This window comes from Gopherus evgoodei, chromosome 18, assembly GCF_007399415.2.
Source record: "Gopherus evgoodei ecotype Sinaloan lineage chromosome 18, rGopEvg1_v1.p, whole genome shotgun sequence".
Classification (NCBI taxonomy): domain Eukaryota; kingdom Metazoa; phylum Chordata; order Testudines; family Testudinidae; genus Gopherus; species Gopherus evgoodei.
The window spans coordinates 611,654-628,253 of record NC_044339.1 but is presented as its reverse complement, the minus strand read 5'-3'; the positions used below and the strand labels follow the sequence as shown (position 1 = coordinate 628,253).

Sequence of the window (16,600 nt, the reverse complement as noted above, 5' to 3'; positions counted from 1 at the left end):
AATTGGAGTCCCAAGAATGAGAATTGCTGGCTGGCCTGCAGGTGGCTCTTTGTTTTGTTAATTTGCCACCCATCTGCTTCTAATGCGTCAATTATCATTTGGGCGGTACTTTGAACTGCTTGTGGATTGGGCCCACAAATGACAATGTCATCTACATAGGTTAGCACATACACATCCTGTAGGGGTTTTACCTTTTGTAATGTGATATTGAGATGGGACGATGCAAGTGCAGGAGAATTACAGAACCCCTGTGGGCAAACTTTCCATTTATATTGGATGCCCTTAAAAGCAAAGTTTAAGATTCCTTGTGTGTCCTGGAGTGGGATTTGGTAAAACATATCTTTTAAATCAAGAGTACATGCCCACTGATTACTTGCATTGCTTAGTTGCCGCTGTATTTCGGGAATGGTGGCAGAGCTGGAAAATGCGATAGGCTTTACATGGCTGTTAGCTTGTCTGTAATCAATGACAAGGCGATATTTAGAGGGATCGCCGGGCTTGGGAATACCCCAACCCGCGGACAGAAAGGTGGATGCAGTGACTCTTTCTATTTTTTTTTCTTCTAGAAGCTGAGTGAGCAAAGCTTCAATAAGGGGAAGCCCTTTGGATTTTGTGGGAATAGGGGAAAATTTCCATGGCTGGGAGTTAACTACTTCGGGGTTATAGGGTGAATGATCGCCTACGGTTATAGGGAGGGCTTGCAGAATTTGATCATGCAGTTTAAATTTTTTAATATCTGAGACACCTAGCAGATTTTTTGATCCCAACAAGGCTTTTATTTTTCTTAGGTATTTTCCGTGGGCAATTTTAACCCAAACCACGGGTTTTTCTTGTACTGCATTGAGACCTTGAACAAACATAAAGGAGCCAGTAGGACAGTGGGGAACGTTGGGCTCAGTAACGCTAACTTGAGCTCCAGTGTCTAATAAAAAGGAAGTGGGCGTGTCACCGTTAACTAACAGGGTGGCGTATGGGCGTTCATCGGTGGGATCTTTAATTTGGGCTGGGCAGCATCCGGCCCCTATTCGTTTTTTGTCCTAACATAGTCCTCCCATTTTTTCCAGTTTGGCTACATTTTGCTGCTCTTGGTTTGACATTTTACGCAGGGCTTCTTTGGGGATCCCCTTGTTAAGAAGGAAGCCAAATAGTGCCCGTTCAGCTTTAGTTCGCTCAGGATATTTTTGGGGATTAAACTGACTTTTTGGAGGGTTTTTTGGTGGTGAATCAACTGGGAGAACAACAGGCGGGGGTGGCAGTAACAACTTAATTTTACTAACCACTTCAAATAACGTTAAGATGGGTCTGCGAACGGCTGCATGCAAGTGCAGCATGGCACCGGTGTCAGCTCCAGGGGCAGCTTCTAATGCCAAATTAACCGCCTCTGCTGAGACAGGAATTTGGGTGGGATCAGTAACGTGTATAAAGGGTGTGGCCACCAATTGCTGTTGAATAGTTGAATTAAGTGGATTTTGTATTGGATCCCACAGGGCTATGGAAGCTCCTGCAATTGCCCATATTAGATCGTGTGGAGTAACTAAAGTTCCCGGAGGGATATATAATCCTTTAAAACTGCCTTTCATTGCTAAAATGGCAGCTGCCGGGGTGTTAAGTGGCCAAATGCAATTATTTAATAAAGCGTGACCCGGGAAGCCTCGTGCCCAATTGGCCGTTTTGGCTAAGGTGCCGTCCTCCTCGCGGTCCACCAGTTCTGCTCCTTGTTCTAAGGCTAGCCGCCCGACCCAAACCATGGGTGCTTCATCGGCTTTTCGTTGCGTTTCCTTTAAAAACTCTTTAAGTTCGGCCTTAGTACGTGTTCGCAGTTCAGTAACCTGCGTGGTGTTGCCTGTTTGTGCGTCTATTTTAGTTTTAGTTATTGCAATAGGCAAAGCTTCTGCTACGGTTTCAGATTCTGCAAATTCTGGGGCTGTTGGCAGAGCTGGATACAGAGGAATTTTAGGAGCTTCATATGGGGGTGGCAAAATTTTCCGAGAGGGACTTGGCGGGGGGGTAGTGATGGGCTCTACCTTTTTTGTCTTCTTCTCATTATTACCTTTAGGAGAGCCTGGGACTGCCTGTTTAGCTGCAAACATTGTGCCTCCATGGAGGACAGAACACAGATCGAGGGCCTGGCATATCATGCTAAACAGGACGGTGGAAACATCCTCAGATTTATATTCATCGGGTCGCAATTTTTTGGTTTTCTTAATCAAATTTAATTCTTTTATCGTTTGGCATAATAATTTATGTGCCGGATCAGCAGGTATTACCCCAGGTGGGGGAATTAATTTGGAAACAGTGCCTCCAGATTTTCTAACAATGCGGCTACATTCTCTCCAAAGTTGAGAGGGATCTGCAGCACCGAGGTTTTCCACAGTCTCCGTGCACTGAGGCTGCAGGGAACAGTCGGTTGGCTGACTCCTAAAGCTTGGGTGGCACCGAAGGAGGCATCCCATATCTGCCAGGGTTAATGGTACAGTATAACTTTTTAGAGTTTTGCCCGAGCCAAGAGAACAGATCCATTCTATTTTTGGATTAGTCGAATTTTGGCTAGTAAGAAGGTGAAACTGCAAATGTTGGAACTGTTCAGTTTCATTATCTGCGCGATCTGCAGTGTGCCACGGGCATGGCCCAACCTCCGTGCATCCTGTTCATGACGCCATGTAGATTGCCACGTACTTTTAGGGGCGAAAGAAAAATGCAGAGCTGTTATTTACCAGGCTGCACGTGGCAATAGACTGTATGGGTAAGGGATGCAAGGAGGGTCTGGGTCATGATGCAAACTGCAGGCACGCACACAACTAAAATTAATTAATTAAAAGTTTTATTGGGGATAGTTACAAGGGGTAGGGGAGCAGCGTATGATTAGCTAATAGGGTTAATGGAACTTAAAACATACAATGGCTAAAGTATTTACTATTAAACAATATTTATAAACAAACATGCAGTAAACAATATTTATAAACATGAATGCAGCATTTAGTAATAATCAATACTTACGAATACAAACCAACTCATAACGACCGGCAAACGTAGAAACTCTGCTTAAAACACGTGAGCTGAGAGAGGCTTCGAGGTGATCAGGCTCGGTTACGGGTGTGCACAAGGTACACAGGATTCGTTTTTCTTTCTCCTTTTCTGCCTGCACATGGCAGACCAGCCTAAAATACCTACTATGACATCATAGAAGTGTCATAGGGGACAGGGCCCAAAAACTGTGTGTGTTCGTTTCTGATTGGTACAAGCAAAGTTTACACCAAGTAGGGGAGCAGGTGCCTGAGCTTCGCCCCCAAAAGGTAAGGAAATGCATATAGTTCAGAATGCCTTTAACGCTGAATGACAAAGGAAGAGGCCAGGGCAATACCGGTATGGGCAAGTCTTTTAGGATGCAGACAGGAACTTATCTTAACAGTGCCTTTTAAACATATGCAGTCACTTTTAAGTTTGAGAATTGTTGAAGATCTCTTCTTTCTAATGAACTCAGTAAGATCTAACATAAAATGTAGAACAAAAGAAAAAGGAGATTTTAAAAAATGTTTTATGATATGTCCAGACCTCTGATTCATAGTTTTATTTTGATATCTAAGCACAGTGCACCACAAAACTGTGCATCTGGGATAACTAAAATAAAGTTACTATTTTATGCAGAATGTCTACCTGTGTCTTTTAGGGTTTTTATAGGCATTCAGTGTACACCATAGGCATATTACTGGGAGTGTCATCCTTCATCAATGCTTTTTATTAACCCATAGCCTATTATTTATAACTATTTGCATCCCCTCTGTTAATGCTCCTAGTGTCTACCTGGGGTGTGATTTATGGTTATGCTGTGGGCCGGAGTGGACAATAGATTGGTGAGTGAATGTATACATTTCAAATTGTTAGCTTCTCCCCAGTTCTTTATAAATTAAATTAAGTCTCTTCTTTAATAGATCCTTTTGTAAATTAAATCACTGTCACATTTTGATTTTGCAATGTTGATTGTCTCTTACCTCTGTTATAATAAACACTGCTTAGCTATATACTTGTAGTGCAGTGTGTATAATACTGGGTATCTGCCATACCCAGTAGAAAGAAAATGAATGAGGCTGGGATCCTATGGAAAAAATAGCATGTGATCAAGTAATTAAAGATTCTGTCAAAATATGTATGTACAAGGTATGAATGAAGGTTGTACAGGCAACCCTAATTCTGGGATTTTCCAACTTTGTAGTGCTTGACTTTGCAACCTTAGTGTTCTTTGAATGTAGAGTTTGTTGTTTTTTTTTTGTTTTTTTAATATAATATCAATATTTCAAAATATGATGAGCATATGATTTAATTTTGATCAAGTTCCTAGCCTCTCATATGTGACGTCACATGTTTATTTGTTTTTAAGATTGTAGTTGTTTGTCGTATCAGGTTTCCTTTCCTCAGTTTCTGAAAAGTAGCCTGTCAGAACAGTAATTTATATAGAAGGGTGAGTTGTTCATGAAGGACTTACTAAATAGTATGGGTTTGTGATGTTGCAAGTTATTGCATTTGGCGGGGGAGAGGGGAGAGTAATCAGTTATTTTGTAATGGACAAGCTGAGAGGTAAACTTGTATTGCGAATGTGGTGTGATTGAGAAGTTTAGGCTGAGATTTCATTCTCCTTGCAACAAGAAACAATGGGTTTTTCCAAACCCTCCATATAAAGTATCTGTATTAAGCATAGCGTATTTTAAGTGAGTCTACCCATTTAAAAGCTTTATTTAATTCTAACTTTTATCAAGTGGTAGTCTGTTTTGATTTTATCCTACTTGGGCTTTCCAGCAGAAATGTACAGTTAACTCCCTTCCCTTTTTTGGTGACTACATACAGCTAATGTGAGGCATAGAAACTGGGAGGTAGAGTGGTTAGCTGCTGTTCTACAGAGCTGAGAAGCATGGAAACATGTACTGTAATACAGAAAAGAATCTTTGCATTCCTCTACCAGCTTCCTTGAAATTTGGCATTGACAGTCAGTCTTGGAAACTGCTTTATATGCCACTGAATCTTTTGTGTCTGCCATTTTTGAACAGAGATAAAGCTTTATGTCTTAAACAAAGTTTGGAAGAAGCATTAACTAGCCAACTGGACTCTTAAATAGATGTATGTCAGCAGATAAGTATTGCTGGTATTGCCTAAGGACTCCCATTGTAGCTATCGCTTTAAGAATATCTTTGTTCTCTGCAGTGGTGCAGAAGCTTTTCTTGTGAGGGCAAGATAGATGCAGGCTTTAAGAACAAGTAGCAGGGTGGTGTGAATGCAGCTTTATGCTAACAGCAAACCAAAGGAAGATGACTATGGATTGCATTCAGGATTTAAGAAGCAAATTCCTTATTAATTAATCAAATTAATCCTTTTGTGGAGATGCTCAGTGGAGACTGAAGTCCAGTGTCAGGTAAGAATAAATGTGGTTAACAAAAAGCCTTCGGAAGGGGTGGATCATCATGGGATTTCAGTACCTGCTATGTGTTGAATAGCTTTAACTATTTCAAGTTTCTCTTCCTTAGTATTATATAAATAAATCAGGTTTGAGTTATTGTCTTAGAATTATTTTCTGAAAGTCCCTGGAGTGTCAGTGGTGCAGGTTCAAAAACCCTGCTAAACTAACGCATCTACAATTAGGATTTTAATATTCTATATTTTTACTGTGTATCTTAAATACAGAAGAAACTACAATAGTGATGTTTGCACGTACCATTTTTACATCTTTACATAATTTTTTAATTCTTGAAACCCAAAAGTTTATAGGGATTAAACTGAATGTTTGCATTTGTTTTTCTCTATAATTTTGCTTTTTTTTTTTTTAAATAATTTTTACCTTTTATTTTAAGTCATATACTGCAATGCAACTGGGATCATGTATAGAGTTTACATAACCCTAAAGACAGCTGGTGGGAGACTTGTTATATTTCTGCACGAAAATAGAAGTCTTTCTTTTGGAGTGCTTCAAATACATGTTTTATTGCCCTTTGCCCTTATATTGCCCTTTTGGTAGTCATGAATTTTTTTATTTTATGAAAAGATTGTTACTTGTTATGCCAAGCAGTAAGTGAAGAAAGAGGCCAGTAATTCATACTAGGTTAAAAACAGTTGCTAGGGGCTGAAAATAAGCTTGGGTGACGGGAACCATTATGGGGAAAATGCTTCCATTTTGGAAAAAACCACCATAGATGGTTTCTGGTAGTCCATTCTTGAAAGTGTATAGCATCACAGAGAAACCATAGAAATTCTCGTTATGTGATAGTATAATAAATTGCTATTTATTTTCAGTTTTAGATAACAAACAGTCTAAAAAATGTACAAAATCTTGCCATGTCTTTGTTGTGCATTAATGCAAAAACCTAGACTCTGCAGAGAGGGAAATTCTTTAAGGAAATTCCAACTTCATTATTTGTCTAGAGGTGGGTCGTGAGAAAGGAGTGAAATAATGATTAAACAGATATTTTTTAACTGCTCTTCCATCTGTTCTGAAGACTCTGTAAAACTATACTATACTTACTATAACAGGTTGGTAAAGCAATAAGTATTATTTTCTCTCTTTCAAAAAAAACAAACAAAAAATCCCCAAACAGAATGGAGAGAGGTAAATAGTGATGTCCTCCCCGGGGTCTGTGCTGGGACCAGTCCTATTCAACATATTAATAAATGATCTGGAAAAAGGGGTAAATAGCAAGGTGGCAAAATTTGCAGATGATACAAAACTACTCAAGATAGTTAAGTCCAAAGCAGACTGCAAAGAGCTACAAAAGGATCTCTCAAAACTGGGTGACTGGGCAACAAAATGACAGGTGAAATTCAATGTTGATAAAAGCAAAGTAATGCCCATTGGAAAACATAATCCCAGCTATACATATAAAATAATGGGGTCTAAATTAGCAGTTATCACTCAAGAAAGAGATCTTGGAGTTATTGTGGATAGTTCTCTGAAAACATCCACTCAATGTGCAGCAGCAGTCAAAAAAGCAAAAAGAATGTTGGGAGTCATTAAGAAAGGGATAGTTAAGAAGACAGAAAATATCATATTACCTCTATATAAATCCATGGTACTCCCACATCTTGAATGCTGTATGCAGATGTGGTCGCCCCATCTCAAAAAAGATATTGGAATTGGAAAAGATTCAGAAAAGGGCAACAAAAATGATTAGGGGTATGGAACAGCTTCCACATGAGGAGAGATTAATAAAACTGGGATTTTTCAGCTTGGAAAAAAGGCGATTAAGGGGGGGGATATGATAGAGGTCTATAAAATTACTGATGTGGAGAAAGTAAACAAGGAAGTGTTATTTACTCCTTCTTATAACCCAAAAACTAGGGGTCACCAAATGAAATTAATAGACAGCAGGTTTAAAACAAACAAAAGGAAGTATTTTTCACTCAACACACAGTCAGCTTGTGGAACTCCTTGCCAAAGGATGTCATGAAGGCCAAGATTATAACTGAGTTCAAAAAAGAACTAGATAAATTCATCGAGGTCCATCAATGGCTATTAGCCAGGATGGTATCATAGATTATTAGGCTTGGAAGAGACCTCAAGAGATCATCTAGTACAACCCCCTGCTCAAAGCAGGACCAATCCCCAAATAACCCCCTCAAGGATTGAACTCACAACCCTGGGTTTAACAGGTCAATGCTCAAACCACTGAGCTATCCATCCCCCCTCTGTATCCATAGCCTCTGTCAAAAGCTGGGAATGGGCGATGGGATGGATCACTTGATGATTCCCTATTCTGTTCATTACCTCTGGGGCACCTGGCATTGGCCACTATCAGAAGACAGGATACTGGGCTAGATTAACCTTTGATCTGACCCAGTATGGCTGTTCTTATATTCTAAAAATATCCAATTTTGAGTTCAATATTGACTGTGCTGGAGAATCCACTACAACCCTTGGTAAATTTGTCTAGCTTTAACATCCAGCCATTGAATCAGATTATATCTTTCCTTGCTAGGCTGAGGAGCCCATCGTTAAATATTTGTACCCCATGAAGGCACTTACAGACTGTAATTAAGTCACTCATTTAGCCTATCTTTGTTAAGCTAAATAGATTGATATCTTTGAGTCTATAACTATACTATTACTGTTGGTATATTATTCATTTTTGTGGCTCTTTTCTGGACCCGCTCCAATTTATCAACATCCTTAAATTGTGAACACCAGAACTGGACATAGTATTCTAGCAGTGGTTGCATCAGTGCCAAAACAGAGGTAAAATAATCTGTTTACTCCTACTTCGTTTATGCATCACACTGGGAACTCATGGTCAGCTGATTATCCACCATGAGCTCCAATTCTTTTTGAGTCACTGTTTCCTAGGTTAGAGTCCCCCATCCAGTAATTAAAGATTAGAACTCTCAGCTGTATCACAGGAGACTTGGGTTCAGTTCCCTCTTTTGTCACAGGCTTCTTGAGCAAGTCACTTAGGGTATTCACAGGTTTTCAGAACCTGTGTTGGCATAGCTATGGATTCTCTTCCAATAAGCTATGTTTCTTCTCAATGTTTTCTCTACTTTCACAACTGCCAGTTTGAATATAAGGGCATAATTTTATTACCTTAACTAGGTTGAATCAGGTAAATTTGGTATTTTTCCCTTTGTTGTATACAGTAAAATCTTGCACACAAAGACAGACCACAAACCATAGCGACACAATAAACCTCCACTGCTTTTGCTCAATTAGATAATAAAACTGTTCCGTCTCTTGGGTTACTGTACTGTATCTTAAACAAATTTTGGGAAAGGGGTGGAAGGAGGATGGAATAGCAAAGGTAGCCTTTCACATTTCCTTGTTGGCTTCTTCATAAAAATGGTTACCCACAGACTGAAATGAAAGCTTCCTTTGAATCAACAAGGTTCTGCAGTGGTTACATGATCAGCAGGAAACATGAAGTTTTCCTTTCTTCTGAAAGGCCAAATGCTGTTGCTTTCCGCAGCTGGCGCAGAGTTCTCCGTTCATGAGAACCAAGCCTCACTGCTTTCATCTCCACAACGTGCTGCAGGCTATTCAATAACTCAACCTGTACACATTGGATACTATTATCCAGCCCTGGGGATACAGAGAATTCCCATTAAGTTCAACTAGAGTTACTCATGTCCTGCAATGGGAGAATAGGTCTTGTTGAATATGGCTTGCTTAAAACTTTAGATTACAAATAACTCAGTTTGAGGTAAAGGACAAATGTTATCTTAAGTTATTATCTACGTTGCATCATTGGAGTACATGGTACTTTGTGGACATAAATAAAATAGCTAAGAGTATGTTTACACTGCAGCAGCAAAGCTACGACACTGCAATTGTGCTGTGGTAGCGACATAGTCTAGAAACTTCCTACGTTGATGGAAAGAGGTCTTCTGTTGATTTAGATATTATACCTCTCCAAGAGGCCGTAGGTTAATGGAAAAATCCTTCTGTCAGCCTAGCTATATCTACTCCAACGGTTATTTCAACCTAATTACAGAATTCAGGGTGCAAAATTTTTCACAGCCTTGTGTAAGTAGCTATGTCAACCTAACTTTTAGGTGTAGACCAGACTTAAGGGTTTCAGAGGGGTAGCTGTGTTAGTCTGTATTAGCAAAAACAAGGAGTCCTTGTCGCACCTTAGAGACTAACAAATATAATTGGGCATAAGCTTTCGTGGGCTATAAACCACTTCATCAGATGCATGGAGTGGAAAATACAGTAGGCAGGTATAAATATACAGCATATGAAAAGATGGGAGTTGCCTTAACGAGTGGTGGGTCAGTGCTAATGAGGCCAATTCAGTTAGCGTGAATGTGGTCCATTTCCAACAGTTGACAAGAAAGGGTGAATATCAACAGGGAAAATTTTTTTTTGTAGTGGCCCAGCCACTCCCAATCTTTATTCAGTCCTAATTTGATGGTGTCTAGTTTGCAAATTAATTCCAGTTCTGCAGTTCCTTGTTGATATCTGTTTTTGAAGTTTTTTGGTGAAGAATTGCCACTTTTAAGTCTGTTACTGAGTGTCCAGGGAGATTGAAGTGCTCTCCTACTGGTTTTTGAATGTTACAATTCTTGATGTCTGATTTATGTCCTTTTATTTATTTGTGTAGAGACTGTCCAGTTTGTCCAATATACATGGCAGAGGGGTATTGCTGGCACATGATGGCATATATCACATTGGTAAATGTGCAGGTAAATGAGCCCCTGATGGCTGATGTGGTTTGGACCTATGATAGTGTCCCTTGAATAGATATGGAGACAGAGTTGGCCACACGGTTTGTTGCAGGGATTGGTTCCTGAGTCAGTGTTTCTGTTGTGTGGTGTGTAGTTGCTGGTGAGTATTGGCTTTAGGTTGGGGGTCTGTCTGTAAGAGAGGACTGGCCTGCCTCCCAAAGAGTGAGGTATCGTCCTTCAGGATAGGTTCTAGATCCTTGATGATGTGCTGGAGAGGTTTTAGTTGGGGGCTGTAGGTCATGGCTAATGGCGTTCTGTTACTTTATTGGGCCTGTCCTGTAGTAGTTGACTTCTGGGTACTCTTCTGGCTCTGTCAATCTGTTTCTTCACTTCAACAGGGGGGTATTGTAGTTTTAAGAATGCTTGATAGAGATCCTGTAGGTGTTTGTCTCTGTCTGAGAGATGGGAGCAAATGCGGTGGTACCTTTGGGCTTGGCTGTAGACAGTGGATCATGTGATTTGGTCTGAATGAAAGCTGGAGACATGTAGGTAAGTATAGTGGTGAGTAGGTTTCCAGTTAGGGTGACTAGACAGCAAACGTGAAAAATCGGGACGGGGGTGGTTGGTAATAGGAGCCTATATAAGAAAAAGACCCAAAAATCAGGACTGTCTCTATGAAATCAGGACATCTGGTCACCCTATTTCTGGTATAGGGTGGTGTTTATTTGACCATTGCTTATTTGCACAGTAGTGTCAGGAAGTGAATCTCTTGTGTGGACTGGTCCAGGCTGAGGTTGATGGTGGGGTGGAAATCGTTGCAATCATGATAAATTCTTAAGGGTGAAATTCTGGCTCCATTAAAGTCATTGGGACCTTTGCCATTGACTTCATTGGAGCCACGATTTCACTCTAACACTCTGTCCCATAGAGTTTACAGCATATTCCTATTTTGGAGAAGCAGAATTAAAGACTTTTCTTTAAGAAGTTATAGGAAATGGCAGGCAATTGAGATTCATAGATTACAAGGCCAGAAGGGACCACTGTGATCATCTAGTCTAATCTCCTGTATAACACAGGCCAGAGAACTGCCCCAAAATAATTCCTAGAGTATGTCTTTTAGAAAATGGAAAAGTTTTATTATCTATTGAGCAAGAGGAGAGGATGTTTATGGTGTGGCTATGGTTTATGGTCTGGCTTTCTGTGGAAAGTGTTTACTGTATAAAACAAAGGGATAAATACCAATTTTACCTGATTCAGCCTAGTTAAGGTGATAAAATTATGTCCCTTATGTTCAAACTGGCAGTTGTGAAAGTTGAGAAAAGAAGAAACATCACTTATTAGAAGAGAATCCTTCGTATCTTTATTTAAAAAATTAGTAAGATGTGGATTGAGCACAGTCTTGGAAGTCAAGGATTCTAGATTTCTGTTCTCAGCTTTGTCGCTGATTCTGTATATAGGCATATTTACCTATGCTTAACTGTAATACTGTGATATTACTTATAATGGAGCGGTTTTGGGAGGATTAAAATTATGAAAGTTGATCTCTGTAATAAATATTATTATTGGTTATCTTTTTAATTCTTTTTTAAATATTCAAATAAGCAGAAATTCAAAATTCTGGTTAACTATATTGTATTTTTGAACATAGTTTGTGCTTATGATTAAGAAATCAGTTTTGAGCTTCCTTGCTGAGAAGTTGACATCCTTCATGATAATTTCATGGAAACGCAGTTTAAAAGGTTGCAAACAATTTTTGATGCTGCTCTAACAATGACAGAACTGTTCTAGGGAGAGCTTCAGTATTTAAAAATCAAACATTTTATTTAGATTTTAAACACTAAAGTAGTTGGTCTTCAGATTGTTCAAGTAGTATTAAAGGCATGAAATTGGTTTATATGCTTTGTGGCACTGACAATAAGCTTTTCTATACGGGTGATATCACAGTGGTCACTGTCAACAGAAGTCTCAGAAATACTTTTTGTAAGTAAAGGGTCACAGGGCCCGATCCAGCAGGATGCTGTGGACTGTCAAGTCTTTAAAGTTAGTGGATGTTGAACATTGGCAAATTTAGCACCATTAATTTGGGCTTGAATAGGGACTGGGACCGGCTGGCTCATTACAAAAGCAGCTTTGCCTCTCTTGGAATTGACACCTCCTCATCTATTATTGGGAGTGGACTACATCCACCCTGATCGAAGTGGCCCTGTCAGCACTGGTTCTCCACTCCCTTCTCTTCATGTGTCATTATATAATGCCTGCATCTGTAATTTTGACTCCATGCATTTGAAGAAGTGAGATTTTTTTACCCACAAGAGCTTATGCCTAAATAAATCCCTTAGTCTTTACGGTGCCACTGGACTCCTTGTTGTTTTTGTAAAACAAACAAAGAAACAATTATAATTCCCACATGGTTAGCAAAACAGGCCAGGTCTTTGTCAGAGCATTCAGTGCTGATTAGCAGAGTTTCTCTCACTGAATGTAGAGTTTCTTCTTGTATTCTTTGAAGAGCAGAGGTGGTGGAGGAGGGTACTGAGGTTGGCGCTAACATTTTGTGGTTTGTTAAATAACTGGATTTGCTTTCAGTTTCTCTTGTCATATTTGTCCAGGAAATCAATTCTTGAGGGATATACTTACTCACTTTAGGAAACCTGAAGGATTGTATCTGCTTAGTTGAATGTGAGTGCCTTTCTAGATGTTTGCGTATCTGCTTACACTAGAGAGATGGTTTTAGATGTTTTAACAAATAAAGTGCTTTCTGTTTGTATCATGCTCTTGTCATTATAGAACACAATCCTTTTTTCCGTTTTGTTTTCCTTAACTTGATGTGTTATAGAATTCCCAGAGGTCCTGTGCAGCAACCCCTTGAGGACCGGATCTTCACTCCGACAGTCGCAGCTGTGTACAGCACTGTAAGTATGTAAGAGCAATTCTGCAAAATCCTAAACCTTCAGTTTTATGTGTTTTCAAAACAAAACAAAACACATTTTCCTTATGCATGTAAGCAAGTAGAAATTGTTATACACTTTTAGTGATGGCAAAAATCAGCTTCCTTATGCCCCCTAAAATTGCTGCTCATCAGCATAGGCTACAAAACGCTGTTTTCTTTGCACAGAAACGGAGAGCAGGACCTGTTGGGCTACTCCATTATTTCTTAAATATTTGCAGTTCCACTCACAGAATTTACAGTTGGACTGTCTAAGCATGCTTCGCTAAGTAAAAACTTTATCAGCCATAATCTCAGTCCGCCTGCTCCCCTTCTCTTCAAAGAATAACTTGATGGAACATATTAGTTACTGTACAGTTCTACCAAGACACGGATGTTCTTATTTCATAAGAAAAATTTATGAGGAAGAGTTGTTCTTTATGTTAAATATCTCCTGTAAAGCCATTAAGGAAAATAAATACTCCTACAAGAGCCTTAATATTTGTCAGATATTTTTAGCAGACGACCTTAAATGTTTTAGAGTCTAATTATCAAGGGAGTTCAGACTGGAAATCTAGCAGTGTTTATTTTTGGATACACAATACAAATTTTCAATTCATGACTTATTTTTCAAATAGTAAGAGCCAGAATCCCATTATTCCTTATGAGCTTCACTATACTGAAAGCTAGTGTACAGCCCTGATTGGCGGGGGTAGGGGGAGGAGTGCAAAATAAAATAAATGCTTCAGTTTTGCAAGAGAGTGTTACAAACTAATTTATTTAATTACCAAAAATACTTTTAAACTCTTTTTGAAACATTTTTGGAAAAAAGGAAGAAAAATGTGTAGATCTTAGAAACTCATGTTTAGCATGATAGCATAAATTACTTTAATAGATTCATAGATTCTAGGACTGGAAGGGACCTCGAGAGGTCATCGAGTCCAGTCCCCTGTCCTCATGGCAGGACCAAATACTGTCTAGACCATCCCTGATAGACATTTATCTAACCTACTCTTAAATATCTCCAGAGATGGAGATTCCACAGTCTCCCTAGGCAATTTATTCTAGTGTTTAACCACCTTGACAGTTAGGAACTTTTTCCTAACGTCCAACCTAAATCTCCCTTGCTGCAGTTTAAGCCCATTGCTTCTTGTTCTATCTTTAGATGCTAAGGTGAACAAGTTTTCTCCCTCCTCCTTATGACACCCTTTTAGATACCTGAAAACTGCTATCATGTCCCCTCTCAGTCTTCTCTTTTCCAAACTAAACAAACCCAGTTCTTTCAGCCTTCCTTCATAGGTCATGTTCTCAAGACCTTTAATCATTCTTGTTGCTCTTCTCTGGATCCTCTCCAATTTCTCCACATCTTTCTTGAAATGCGATGCCCAGAACTGGACACAATACTCCAGTTGAGGCCTAACCAGCGCAGAGTAGAGCAGAAGAATGACTTATCGTGTTTTGCTGGCAACACACCTGTTAATGCATCCCAGAATCACGTTTGCTTTTTTTGCAACAGCATCACACTGTTGACTCATATTTAGCTTGTGGTCTGCTATAACCCCTAGATCCCTTTCTGCCGTACTCCTCCCTGGACAGTCTTTTCCCATTCTGTATGTGTGAAACTGATTTTTCCTTCCCAAGTGGAGCACTTTGTATTTGTCTTTGTTAAACTTCATCCTGTTTACCTCAGACCATTTCTCCAATTTGTTCAGATCATTTTGAATTATGACCCTGTCCTCCAAAGCAGTTGCAATCCCTCCCAGTTTGGTATCATCTGCAAACTTAATAAACGTACTTTCTATGCCAATATCTAAGTCATTGATGAAGATATTAAACAGAGCCGGTCCCAAAACAGACCCCTGCGGAATCCCACTTGTTATACCTTTCCAGCAGGATTGGGAACCATTAATAACTACTCTCTGAGTACAGTTATCCAGCCAGTTATGCACCCACCTTATAGTAGCCCCATCTAAATTGTATTTGCCTAATTTATTGATAAGAATATCATGTGAGACCGTATCAAATGCCTTACTAAAGTCTAGGTATACCACATCCACCGCTTCTCCCTTATCCACAAGACTCGTTATCCTATCAAAGAAAGCTATCAGATTGGTTTGTCACGATTTGTTCTTTACAAATCCATGCTGGCTATTCCCTATCACCTTACCACCTTCCAAGTGTTCGCAGATGATTTCCTTAATTATTTGCTCCATTATCTTCTATGGCACAGAACTTAAACTAACTGGTCTGTAGTTTCCTTGTTTTTTTAATTTCCATTTTTATAGATGGGTTCTATATTTGTCCTATTCCAGTCTTCTGGAATCTCTCCCATGATTTTCCAACGATAATAGCTAGAGGCTCAGATACCTCCTCTATCAGCTCCTTGAGTATTCTAGGATGCATTTCATCAGGCCTTGGTGACTTGCAGACATCTAAATTTTCTAAGTGAATTTTAACTTGTTCTTTTTTATTTTATCATCTAAACCTACCCCCTTCCCATTAGCATGCACTGTGTTAGGCATTCCTTCAGACTTCTCGGTGAAGACCGAAACAAAGAAGTAATTAAGCATCTCTGCTATTTCCAAGTTTCCCGTTACTGTTTCTCCCTCCTCACTGAGCAGGAAATGTCTTTTAGAACTGCTGCAGTAAAGGTGCTTCTGCTTATTTGGATGACTGGCAGATGAAGGGGTCTTCTCCTCAAGATGTAGAATCCAAAATAATTTGTTGTGTCTTCCATCTAGGATTCAGGATAATCATGGAAAAGGACTCTCTGACCCTTTCTCAGAGTTTCTTCCACCTTGGAGAACTCGTCAACACAATGTAAGGGAAAGGTTTTCTTGACTCAAGTGGGATCAGTGGTTCTACTCTCTGTCACCCCACGTTTCCCTGAGAATCAGGGAGTTGCTACAGTCGTGAGAGGACTCAGATAACCTATCCACAGGGGTTCCATTGGCTGCCTCCCAGTGTATATCTGTTGCAACAGATACTGGTTTGAAAGATTACGGCGCAACTGACCAGTTTGTTGGTTAAAAGTTTATGCACACAAGTAGTTAAAACATGGCATGTCAACACACTTGACCTGCAGACTATTTGCTGATATTAGCATTTGTGCAGTGGATTCAGAACCAACCTTTAATGCAAATCAGTGAAGTGTCTTTGATAGCATACATAATCAAACAAGAGGAACAAGAAGCAAGGCACAGACTGTTGAAGCTAGGGTTACCATATTTCAGGTTCCCAAAAAAGTGAATACTGGTGAAAAAGGGGGAGCTGAGGAGGGGAGAATGGTATCTTGCCCAGTATCCTATCGTCGAACAGTGGCCAATGCCAGAGTGGACAGAACAGGTAATCACAAGTGATCCATCCCCTGTTGCCCATTCCCAGCTTCTGGCAACAGAGGCTAGGGACACCGTTCCTGCCCATCCTAGCTAATAGCCATTGATGGACCTATCCTCCATGAATTTATCTAGTTCTTTTTTGAACTCTGTTATTGTCTTGGCTTTCACAATGTTCTCTGGCAAAGAGTTCCACAGGTTGACT

The 16,600-nt window shown here is 39.7% G+C and overlaps 1 protein-coding gene across 3 annotated transcripts in view; it reads left to right on the top strand.

The window, feature by feature from the left end:
• EIF4G3 (eukaryotic translation initiation factor 4 gamma 3) overlaps positions 1-16,600 on the top strand; it is a 513,419-nt gene that overhangs the window by 107,193 nt on the left and 389,626 nt on the right. Inside the window, exons 1-3 of one of the 3 annotated variants that reach the window (XM_030537663.1) lie at positions 8,186-8,212; positions 12,971-13,046; positions 15,802-15,880. The gene's annotated coding sequence lies outside the window, so the exon portion shown is untranslated. Of the gene's footprint in view, positions 1-5,384; positions 5,402-8,185; positions 8,213-12,970; positions 13,047-15,801; positions 15,881-16,600 lie in introns of those variants that run through there. The other 2 variants (XM_030537665.1, XM_030537664.1) reach the window with 2 other exon arrangements.